Source organism: Anolis carolinensis, unplaced genomic scaffold (genome assembly GCF_035594765.1).
Source record: "Anolis carolinensis isolate JA03-04 unplaced genomic scaffold, rAnoCar3.1.pri scaffold_7, whole genome shotgun sequence".
In the NCBI taxonomy this organism is placed as follows: domain Eukaryota; kingdom Metazoa; phylum Chordata; class Lepidosauria; order Squamata; family Dactyloidae; genus Anolis; species Anolis carolinensis.
Genome location: NW_026943818.1, coordinates 10728103 through 10740957, shown reverse-complemented (window position 1 = coordinate 10740957; position 12855 = coordinate 10728103). Strand labels below are relative to the sequence as shown.

Genomic DNA, 12855 nt, shown 5'->3' with positions numbered 1-12855 from the left:
AGTTAAGGTAAAGGGTCCCCTGGGCTGAGTGGGTTGCTAGGAGACCAAGTGAGCGAAGCTTAGCCTTCTAACTGGCAGCAATTGGATAAAAACAATTATTCCTCTCCCTCTAATTAGGACTTTATTTTTCTTTTCTTTTTGTTGTATCAACCTAGAGGCATGGATGAGGGGTTGTGCTGTCAATTTTCGAGGTTGTGGGGTGTTTACTTTTGTTGTTTTGTCCGCTGCCGTGACTCTTTTATATAGATAGATATAAATATAAATATTATATGTATTATATAAATATAATATTATAATTATATTATATTATAATAAATATAATATTATAATATAATTATAATATTATAATATAATATTTATTATATTATTTGAGGCCATAAACAGCGAAACCGGAAGGCACTAGAGGTGGTTTTGACGTTTCGATAGCTTGGAGTCAGGAAGGATATTGTTTTGCTGGGAGTAATATCCCATTAATAACATGTTATGACGTGTTGACTTGCGTTGGATCAAGGAGCCCACATGGATGCATTGCCAAGACAGGAAGAGGTATCCCGTAAACAGGTAAAGAGCTTTAGGTTTTCAAGAGATGGCAGAATGAATTGCCTGAGCAAAATAAGGCACGATGCCAGGATGCAAGAGGAATTGAACCCCAGTAAGTGTCAATGATCTTTGGGGAAAAGACAATTCCTGGCTCATATTAGAGCAGTGCCACCTCTCATCGGGATGTGGGGAGGCCTTTATTTAGTTCTTCTTGGGTGCCCGTTGCTGTAAGGATGCCGATTGGGGTGGTCGTCCTTGCTTATCCCCCTTGTCATCATTGCCGTCTCGCTTTCTCCGCCTCCTCTCCCGAACCACAGCAGAGAAGCAGATCCAGGTAAGAGGACAGGCATCTCTCTCTCTCTCAGTAGGCATACATTCATTCACCTGCGTACATATCTCTTGCATGTATAGATTGTGGTTTTCTTCCAAAGGTAGGCAAAAGTGATAAACAAATACCCCGGTAGCTATAGGTCCTTGTTTTTCTGTTGCTCAGGAGAACTGCCATTCCCTGTTGGTACTCCGTGAGCTTTGAGATGATGATGATGATGATGATTATTATTTTTCCTGGTGAATAAATATTGCAGCATTCTGGGGTCTTCCGATCACATCCTTCCTTTGAAACGGTATGTTGCTTAGTGCTTTGCACGCACATTTCTGCATCACTCTCTCTCTCTCGGCGCAAACGTTGATGCTTCATCTGGGAATGTTCACTGCGGTTGAATCGGCGGCTCTTCCTCTTGGCTCCTTTAATCTGGGGTTTTATTCCTTCCCTTTTTATGTCGCGGTGGGCTTTATTCCACAGGTCTGTCCCTTTCCAGAACGCGGCGCCTCCCGGTTATTTAAAAAAACACACACACACAAATGGCCCTGGGGTAGGAATTTGCCGTAGACGAGAGCCTCTCTTATCTAACGCTGGCGGAGTGGGAGAATATATATACTTTCCACCCCAGTTGCTGAAATGACATCAGCTGCTTGTGCGTGTGAATAGACCCTTCCTTCTTGCTTGAACTGCCTCAGCAGCGTTCAGTTTGGCTTGCTGTATCCCTGTCCTTACATTGAAATGGGGCTCGAAATCATTGCGAGTCATACAGGAAGAGTGTGGTTGTGTGTTTATGTGTGGAGGGGGGCAGCCTGTTGACACTGCACCCTATGGAAAAGGTTTTTCGCTTGCTGTTATGCTCAGGAAGCCGGCATTTTCTCTGTCTCCCCTTGCTGTGTTTGCTGCTTGCCTCGCTTGCCTTGCATTCTTGGAGTGCAGTGTTATGGTGTTATTTCATTATCTCCAAGTAGCTGGTGTGATGTTTTTTCCCTTTCCGCTCTCGCCATTTGATTCCTACCAAGGCAAAGGAGCTATGGAAGATTTGTGTTTGGGGGGAAAGGCACCAAGAGGACGAAGGGGGTGGAGAATGCAGCAAACGTCTGGAGAGCAGAGGGGTCTCGGAAGGGTTTGTTTTCAAGGAAATCTGTCGCACAGATTCCTAGCAACTGACCTCCCCTTCCCGTAGTACCCTTTGTGGATTCTACAAGTGGCTCTGTTTTTGTCCTCTTTTTCCTTCTGTTTGCTGTGCGATTTTTCGCCGGCCTCTCTTTACCTTTAGGTAAAATTATTGTGATTACTCCCTCCTTCGCGAAGCTGGCGCTCCTTTGCACTAAAGTAGGTGCCTTTTCTAGCCTTCTTGGATTTTGTTTCAACCCATAACACCTTGGGTGGTGGGTTCCTTGGGGAGGGTCTCTCTCCAGATCATGTCACTTGTTTGGAAGGCATCCAGGTTTTCTGGGAAGGCCATTTTGAGCAGAGAAAGGGCCCCCCTGTATCAAATAGGAAGCTCAGTTATACTTCTCACCATCATTGCTCTCAATCTCTCCATACAACCAATTCCTCACGGATTGTTGCGTGTACGACTAAAGCATCTCTTTGGGGCCTGTGGTGCTCATTATTCTTTTTTACAGTAGAGTCTCACTTATCCAACACTCGCTTATCCAACATTCTGGATTATCCAACGCATTTTTGTAGTCAATGTTTGCAATATATTGTGATATTTTGGTGCTAAATTCGTAAATACAGTAATTGCTACATAGCATTACTGCATATTGAACTACTTTTTCTGTCAAATTTGTTGTATAACATGATATTTTGGTGCTTAATTTGTAAAATCATAACCTAATTTGATGTTTAATAGGCTTTTCCTTAATCTCTCCTTATTATCGAACATATTCGCTTATCCAACATTCTGCTGGCCCGTTTATGTTGGATAAGTGAGACTCTACTGCAGGGGTCCTCAAACTTTTGAAGCAGAGGGCCGGTCCACAATCCTTCAGATGGTTGAGGGGCCAAATTATCATTTGAAAAAAAATACGAACAAATTCCTATTCACACTGCACATGTCTTATTTGTAGTGCAAAACAGCAGCAGCAGCAACAGCAATGAAAGAACAATACAATATTTAAAAATGAAAACAATTTTAACCTACATAATCCTATCAGGATTTCAGTGGAAAGTGTGGGCCTGCTACTGGCCAATGAGATAGTCAAGTTAATTAGGATTGTTGTTGTTGTGTGCCTTCAAGTCATTTCAGACTTTAACCGAGCTGAAGTTTAAAATTAATTATTTATTTACTGCATTTATTTACTACATTTATATCCCACCCTTCTCACCCCGAAGGGGACTCAGAGCAGCTGTATGTACATACAATATATTATATTATTAGCATAGCACAATATTAGCATTATATATATATATATACCACTATACTGTAATATTCTATGTAATATATAACATATAATTAATATTATTATTATATGGTATTATTATTAGTATTATATTGTATAACATAATATTATCAAGATTATATGTATATACAATATATTATATTATTAAAACTGATATAAAAATATTATATTCTAAAACTGAGGGCGAGGGCCAGGTAAATGACCTTGGAGGGCCGCATCCGGCCCCCGGGCCTTAGTTTGGGGACCCTTGCTCTACTGTATTTGTTTACAGCATTTATATTCCGCCCTTCTCACCCCGAAGGGGACTCAGGGCGGATCACATTACACATATAGGCAAACATTCAATGCCTTTTAACATAGGACAAAGACAAACAAACATAGGCTCCGAGCGGGCCTCGAACTCATGACCTCCTGGTCAGAGTGATTCATTGCAGTTAATTGCAGCTGGCTTGCTCTCCTGCCTGCGCCACAGCCCGAACCCACAATTCTTACACAAATCTGATACTTGTGTGGTGTCTTTAAGCTATCATAGGGTTTTCTTAGCAATATTTACAGTAAAAAAGGTAAAGGTTTTCCCGTGACGTTAAGTCCAGTCGTGACCGACTCTGGGGGTTGGTGCTCATGTCCATTTCTAAGCCAGAGAGCCAGTGTTGTCCGTAGATATCTCCAAGGTCATGTGGCCATTGGCATGACTGCATGGAGTGCCGTTGCCTTTCTGCCGGAGCGGTACCTATTGATCTACTCACACTCTGGGGGTTGGTGCTCATCTCCATTTCTAAGCCGAAGATCCGGCGTTGTCCGTAGACATCTCCAAGGTCATGTGGCCGGCATGACTGCATGGAGCACTGTTACCTTCCCGCCTGAGCGGTACCTATTGATCTACTCACATTTGCATGTTTTCGAACTGGTAGGTTGGCAGGAGAATATTTACAGTAGAGTCTCACTTATCCAAGACTTATTTATCCAAGGTTCTGGATTATCCAAAGATATGCACTATACAACAGTAATTAAACCAAAATATAATCCATGTGTGGTAACACATGGATTATATTTTGGTTTAATTACTGTTGTATAGTGCATATCTTTGGATTACATTTCTAGCTGTAGTGGCCTCTTGCCTGTGCATTTCAGGGAATCCTTTCTTTGTATTCTGGATTATCCAAGCCATTTTTAGTCAATGTTTTCAATACAGTAGAGTCTCACTTATCCAACATAAACGGGCCGGCAGAACGTTGGATAAGCGAATATGTTGGATAATAAGAGAGATTAAGAAAAAGCCTATTAAACATCAAATTAGGTTATGATTTTACAAATTAAGCACCAAAACATCATGTTATACAACAAATTTGACAGAAAAAGCTGTTCAATACGCAGTAATGCTATGTAGTAATGACTGTATTTACGAATTTAGCACCAAAATATCACGATATATTGAAAACATTGACTACAAAAATGCCTTGGATAATCCAGAATGTTGGATAAGCGAGTGTAGGATTAAGTGAGACTCTACTGTATATCATGATATTTTGATGCTAAATTTGTAAAAATAGTAATTACAACATAACATTACTGCATATTGAGCTACTTTTTCTGTCAAATTTGTTGTATAACATGATATTTTGGTGCTTAATTTGTAAAATCATAACCTAATTTGATGTTTAATAGGCTTTTCCTTAATCCCTCCTTATTATCCAAGATATTCGCTTATCCAAGGTTCTACCGGCCTGTTTAGCTTGGATAAGTGAGACTCTACTGTATTCCGAAGAGATTCCTCCAAGTCTGAGAATGTGTGATATGCCCAAGGTCACCGAGTGTCCAGTTTCCGTAGCTGATCCAGGTGTCACAACTGGTCTGAAACCCTTACAGCACGCCTCATCTCAATTATTGACATTCAGAAAGATGGGATACCGTATTGGTTCCCTTGCTCTTCTCCATGGACCTAGTAAGGTCTTTCAGGCTAAGAAAAACCAAAAAGCCATTGCTGTACGTTGTCAGCTGGCAAGATGTAAACATACCTGAGACCTACATGCAAAATGGTTTGCTTATAGCTTGGACAAGTGCATGTACTGGCTGATTCCTGTGACAAAATAGATTGGTGCAAAGTGAACTGGAGATCCAGACATTCCCGGGCTCATAATTTGACAATAGGCGCTTCATTATACAGTAGAATCTCACTTATCCAAGCTAAAAAGGCCGGCAGAACCTTGAATAAGCTAATATCTTGGATAATAAGAAGGGATTAAGGAAAAGCTTATTAAACATCAAATTAGGTTATGATTTTACAAATTAATCATGTTATACAACAAATTTGACAGAAAAAGTATAGTAGAGTCTCACTTATCCAAGCTTCTCTTATCCAAGCTTCTGGATTATCCAAGGCATTTTTGCAGTCAGTGTTTTCAATATATCATGATATTTTGGTGCTAAATTCGTAAATACAGTAATTACAACATAACATTACTGCGTATTGAACTACTTTTTCTGTCAAATTTGTTGTATAACATGATGTTTTGGTGCTTAATTTGTAAAATCATAACCTAATTTGATGTTTAATAGGCTTTTCCTTAATCCCTCCTTATTATCCAAGATATTCGCTTATCCAAGCTTCTGCTGGCCCATTTAGCTTGGATAAGTGAGACTCTACTGTAGTTCAATACACAGTAATGTTATGTTTTAATTACTGTATTTACGAATTTAGCACCAAAATATCACGATATATTGAATACAATGACTACAAAAATGCATTGGATAATCCAGAACCTTGGATAAGCGAGTCTTGGATAAGTGAGACTCTACTGTATCTGGGAGATGTCCAATGACATCCGGAGGGGGATATGATTTCCACCACAGGATTAAATCTTGAATCAGTTGGAATCTGTGCTTGAGATCACTGTTTCCAGGCTGAGTATGTACTATAGTGGAACCTTGACTTAAAGAGGTTTTGCTTTGACATAAGAGTGTCATTTTGAGTTAAGAGCTATCACAAGAGGGAGCGCTAGTGCAAAAGTACAGGGCTTTAGGGCTTCAAGGGAGCAGCCTCCAGGCCTCATGCTCTGGTCCGCTTTGGGAGATTGCTGTCTGCTTTGCCCTTGTCCGCTGTGAGGAACCTTGCGTTAGTTGTTTTGGTGTGGTTTCTATTCCTGGTCTGTTTGGCTTCATGAAGAGAGAGAGAGCAAGAGAGTGAAGGAGGCTGGAATGAGGACAGTAGGAAAAAGAAAATAATTCTTCTGACTCCTCACTTGGTACTTCCTTCTACCATTTTCAAGTTGATCTTCCTTTTTTTATTGTTCCATAAAAGTCAGTGCCCACCAAACCCTTTTAGTATTTTGTGTTGATCATGGGAGTTCTATGTGCCAAATTTGGTTCAATTCCATCATTTGTGGAGTACAGAATGCTCTTTGATTGTAGGTTAACTATAAATCCCAGCAACTACAAGTCCCAAATGACAAAATCAAGACCTGCTCCCAACCTCAGCAATATTCAAATGTGGGTATATTGGGTATTTGTGCCAAATTTGGTCCAGTGAATGAAAATACATCCTGTATATCAGATATTTACATTATGATTCATAACAGTAGCAGGAGCCTCCGGTGGCTCAGTGTTTTAAGTGCTGAGCTGTTGAACTTGCAGACCGAAAGGTCCCAGGTTCAAATCCTGGGAGCGGAATGAGCACCCGCTGTTAGCCCCAGTTCCTGCCAACCTAGCAGTTCGAAAACATGCCAATGTGAGTAGATCAATAGGTACCACTCCGGCAGGAAGGTAACGGCGCTCCATGCAGTCATGCCTATGGCCACATGACCTTGGAGGTGTCTATGGACAACGCCGGCTCTTCGGCTTAGAAATGGAGATGAGCACCAGGGCCCAGAGTCGGTCACGACTGGACTTAACGTCAGGGGAAAACCTTTACCTTTACCTATTTGGATGAATGGACCAAATTATTTGTGTGTTTTAAACTTTCTATAATGTTTTTATTAAGTACTAGCTGTGCCCAGCTACGCGTTTCTGTGGCATTTTCTGGTGGTGTTGGTGAGAAATTGTTGAGGTAGTGGTGGTATTGAATGTCTGTTGTATGGTAGTCTTTATGTTTAGTATGCACACTGAAGTGGATTATATGGCAATGTGGAGTCAAGATAATCCAGTTCAAAGCAGATAATATAAGATTCTAAATGGGCTATATAGCTGTTTGGAAGAGCCTTGAGTCTACACTGCCATATAATCCAGTTCAAATCTGATAATCTGTGGAAGAGGCCTAAGTGAGGCCTAACTGTGCCTGTCCCCTGGGCTGAGTAGGTTGCTAGGAGACCAAGTGGGTGGAGCTTAGCCTTCTAACTGGCAGCAATTGGATAAAAACTATTATTCTTCTCCCTCTAATTAGGACTTTATTTTTCTTTTCTTTTTGTTGTATCAACCTAGAGGCGTGGATGATGGGTTGTGTTGTCAAATTTCGAGGTTGGGGGGCCTGTAGTTTTGTTGGTCGCCGTGATGCCATCACTCATTTATATATATAGATAGAAGATTTAATTGATGTAATTGTGCTGTTTGTTTTTTATTGAATTCTGTTTTGGGGCATTGAATTTTGCCAACCCTGTAAGCCGCCTTGAGTCCCCACGGGTGAGAAAGGCAGGGTAAAAATGTTGCAAATAAATAAATTTGCTTTGAGATAAGAGTGATTTGAGCTAAGAGCACAGTCACGGAACGAATTGCACTGTACTAACCAAGACAGTGAAATTGTTTTGACTCCGTCTTCTCTTGCTAAGAAAGGGTTCTGATCCAGCAGAGATGTCCTGAAAGGGAGTGATAGGTCAATCTTCCAATCCCAGGGTCTTGTGCATGCTTGGTTTGGTTCTAGCTTGGTGACTGTGGGAGCTATGGGAGAAGGATGCCTTTCTCGGTGGGGCTTCTCCTTGCTCCTCTCCCCTTGCCAGCTTCTTACTGCAGCAGAGGGAGGCGATGAGACTCCGAGCTGCTAGCCATGGCATAGACCAGGGGTCCCCAAACTAAGGCCCGGGGGCCGGATGTGGCCCATCGAAGCCATTTATCCGGCCCCCACAAGGGCAGAAGGGGGTTGGGCTAAATGACCCAAGGGTCTCTTCTTCTCTTAAAGCTATTATTATTATTATTATTATTATTATTATTATTAGAAACACAACAAGATGAGTCCACAGCAGACACTCTGCTGGTTGTTGTATTGAATCATACGTCGGACCCTTCCCAAGTGTCTAGGACTGTGTGATGTATCGGCGAATAATGCGTGCAGATCCCAGTAAGGTGGCCTTCTGTAGCTGGCAGATGGTAATTTTGTTAGCGCCGATTGTGTTTAAGTGCAGGCCAAGGTCTTTAGGCACTGCACCCAGTGTGCCGATCACCACTGGGACCACCTTGACTGGCTTGTGCCAGAGTCTTTGTAATTCAATCTTTAAATCCTCATATCGTGTCAGCTTTTCCAGTTGTTTCTCCTCAATCCTTCTGTCACCTGGGATTGCAACATCGACAATCCATACTTTGTTTTTTAACACAATTGTGAGGTCAGGAGTATTGTGTTCCAAAACCCTGTATTATTATTATTATTATTATTATTATTATTATTATTATTATTATTAACATTGAAGCTGGGTGGCCATCTGTCAGGGGTGCTGTGCTTGTGCTTTCGGTGCACAAAGGCATAAGGGGATTGGACTCAATGGCCCAAAGGGTCTCTTCCAACCCTCTTTTTTGTTATTATTATTATTATTATTATTATTAACATTGAGGCTGGGTGGCCATCTGTCAGGGATGCTTTGCTTGTGCTTTCGGTGCACAAAGGCAGAAGGGGATTGGACTCAATGGCCCAAGGGGTCTCTTCCAACCCTCTTTATTATTATTATTATTATTATTATTATTATTATTATTATTATTATTATTAACATTGAGGCTGGGTGGCCATCTGTCAGGGATGCTTTGCTTGTGCTTTCGGTGCACAAAGGCATAAGGGGATTGGACTCAATGGCCCAAAGGGTCTCTTCCAACCCTCTTTTTTGTTATTATTATTATTGTTGTTGTTGTTATTATTATTATTCATTATTATTGCTTGGTGGCCAACTATAGTCCGGCCCTCCAACGGTCCGAAGGATCGTGAACTGGCCCCCTGTTTAAAAAGTTTGGGGACCTCTGGCATAGACGGAGCCACAGCTGCTCTGGAACGGGAGTTAGTCGCATGACCTGAGCTGAACCGGGTTGTGTAACGCTTGCAACTTCTCCATCGCTTTTGACCACAGCGCCAAAAAACGGCAGTGGAGGAGTCTTTCGGACCGCACCTGCCTGTAGGGCAGAGTCAAGGCAAGAGAAACTGTGTGTTTTTGCAGCAAGATGAATCTTCCTTTGTGCCCTATTTCTCTCTATCTCTCTAAATGGCATTTGGACTGAAATACCAAGATGCTCTGATGTTGCGTTCCAGCTCCCTCCGCCAGAACCACAAGGCATGGGATCCATGCTTGGCAGCAGCCAGGAAAGGAAACATTACTGTATATACCCGAGTATAAGCCAAGTTTTTCAGCCCTTTTTTAGTATAAGCCGGGGGTGGTAAATTTCAGAAATAAAAATAGATACCAATAAAATTACATTAATTGAGGCATCAGTAGGTTAAATGTTTTTGAATATTTACATAAAGCTCAAATTTAAGATAAGACTGTCCAACTCTGATCAAATCATTATTCTCATCTTCTTCAATGTAAATGTGCTTATGTATCCTTTTAATAATAATAGAGCAAAATAATACATGTAATAATAATAATAGGAGCCTCTGGTGGCCTAGGGGATAAAAGCCTTGTGACTTGAAGGTTGGGTTGCTGACCTGAAGGCTGCCAGGTTCGAATCCCACCCGGGGAGAGCGTGGATGAGCTCCCTCTATCAGCTGCAGCTCCATGCGGGGACATGAGAGAAGCCTCCCACAAGGATGGTAAAACATCAAAACATTCGGGTGTCCCCTGGGCAATGTCCTTGCAGACGGCCAATTCTCTCACTCCAAAAGCAACTCCGGTTGCTCCTGACACGAATAATAATAATAATAATAATAATAATAATAATAATAATAATAATAATAAATACAGGAAAATAGTACATGTCATAATAAATAGAGTAAAGTAATAAATACAATAATAATAATAATAATAATAATAATAATAATAATAAGAACAGAGTGAAATAATAAATGTATTAATAATAATAATAAAAATAGAGTAAAATAAATGTAATAGTAGCAACAATAATAAAGAAAAATAATAAATGTACTATATATTCTCGAGTATAAGCCGACCCAAATATAAGCCAACCAGGACCCTCACCTGAGTATAAGCCAAGGGGGGGCTTTTTCAGTCTTAAAAAAAGGGCTGAAAAACTAGGCTTATACTTGAGTATATATAGTAACTGATTTTAAACATTGAAATCAGTTGTATGTACTTTAAAATCGGCTGTTTAAATCAACTCAGGACACAAGCTGGTTTCCATGCTTTGCCTGGCTTGAATGCTTTTTTTTCTTTTTTCCCCCTTCCAAAGGCCTCCTTCGGTGGGCTCTCGGCTGAAGAAGCAAGACATCACCGTGGCGCTCGGATGCTCTCCAGGAACTTGGCTGTTCTAGGAATGCATTTCCTGACTGCTCGAGGTAAGGGGGCCGGGCTTGGCTCGGCCATGACCGAAATGTTGGCAACCTGCCACTGGATGTGCAGAAAATGGAGCTGGCTAGCTTCCCCTGCTTTGTAACATACAGTACAGGCAGCCTGGCCTGGTGTGCTTTAACGTAGGCTTGTGCACGGATTCGTTTTGGACGTTTGGCTTCGGCTTGTTCGACCTGTATGGAAGCCCGTAACGGCATGGGCTTAGTCGTCATTATTTTACCAACCGCAACAGAACAGTGGTTGTCGAAAACCGTCTGCTTTTGGTTTCTTTTGGTTTCACGTTGAGTATGAGGAGGAAGGATAAGGATCCCAGGAAGTGAGGTTTCTTAAGCTCTTCATTAAACTCAGGTCTCTACAGACAGAAGGGAAAGTATTGCAGAAAGAATGGTACAGTAGAGTCTCACTTATCCAAGACGCACTTATCCAAGGTTCTGGATTATCCAAGGCATTTTTGTAGTCAACGTTTTCAATATACAGTAGAGTCTCACTTATCCAAGCTAAATAGGCCGGCAGAAGCTTGGATAAGCAAATATCTTGGATAATAAGGAGGGATTAACGAAAAGCCTATTAAACATCAAATTAGGTTATGATTTTACAAATTAAGCACCAAAACATCATGTTATACAACAAATTTGACAGAAAAAGTAGTTCAATACGCAGTAATGTTATGTTGTAATTACTGTATTTACAAATTTAGCACCAAAATATCACGGTATATTGAAAACATTGATTACAAAAATGGCTTGGATAATCCAGAGGCTTGGATAAGCGAGGCTTGGATAAGTGAGAATCTACTGTATCATGATATTTTGGTGCTAAATTCGTAAATACGGTAATTACAACATAACATTACTGTGTATTGAACTACTTTTTCTGTCAAATTTGTTGTATAACATGATGTTTTGATGCTTAATTTGTAAAATCATAACCTAATTTGATGTTTAATAGGCTTTTCCTTAATCCCTCCTTATTATCCAAGATATTCGCTAATCCAAGGTTCTGCTGGCCCTTTTAGCTTGGATAAGTGAAACTTTACTGTATTTTAATTCTGATGCGTCTATGTCTTAATGATGGATATAAGGACAAACAATTCCTAAAATGATGGAAAGGGGAGCCTGGGATGTCCCCCTCCCAACAAATCTTTTGGTTTCCCGAGTCGAAAACAGATTTCCGTCTTCCCGAATTTGGGATACTCCCAAAAAACAGATCGGGAACCCCACGGAAGTTCGGGACAACGAAATAGATTGCGGTTTACCCAGATTGCACAAGCCGTTGACACTCAAGTCTCGTTATACACAATTGTGTAGTAAAGTGGCATCTCTTATATCAAATATATATATAGTAAAGGTAAAGGTTTCCCTTGACATTAAGTCCAGTCGTGTCCAACTCTGGGGGTTGGTGCTCATCTCAGTTTCTAAGCCGAAGAGCCGGCGTTGTCCGTAGACACCTCCAAGGTCATGTGGCCAGCATGACTGCATGGAGCGCTGTTACCTTCCCGCCGGAGCGATACCTATTGATCTACTCACATTTGTTTTTGAACTGCTAGGTTGGCAGAAGCTGGGGCTAACAGCAGGCGCTCATTCCGCTCCCCAGATTCGAACCTGGGACCTTTCGGTCCGCAAGTTCAGCACCTCAGCGCTTTAACACACTGAGCCATCGGAGGCTCCTTATTAATATTACTAATAATATTACCATATAATAATATAGTAGTAAAGGTAAAGGTTTCCCCTGACATTAAGTCCAGTCATGTCTGACTCTGGGGGTTGGTGCTCATCTCCATTTCTAAGCCAAAGAGCCAGCATTGTCCGTAGACACCTCCAAGGTCATGTGGCCAGCATGACTGCATGGAGCGCCGTTACCTTCCCACTGGAGCAGTACCTATTGATCTACTCACATTTGCATGTTTTCGAAAAGCTAGGTTGGCAGAAGCTGGGGC

At 41.3% G+C, this 12855-nt stretch overlaps 1 protein-coding gene across 6 annotated transcripts in view; it reads left to right on the top strand.

Annotated features, from left to right (window-relative positions):
• scai (suppressor of cancer cell invasion) overlaps positions 1-12855 on the top strand; it is a 76022-nt gene that overhangs the window by 3031 nt on the left and 60136 nt on the right. For 4 of the 6 annotated variants that reach the window (XM_062959317.1, XM_062959316.1, XM_062959312.1 and 1 more), the window contains exon 2: positions 10801-10906. The gene's annotated coding sequence lies outside the window, so the exon portion shown is untranslated. The other 2 variants (XM_062959315.1, XM_062959314.1) reach the window with 2 other exon arrangements.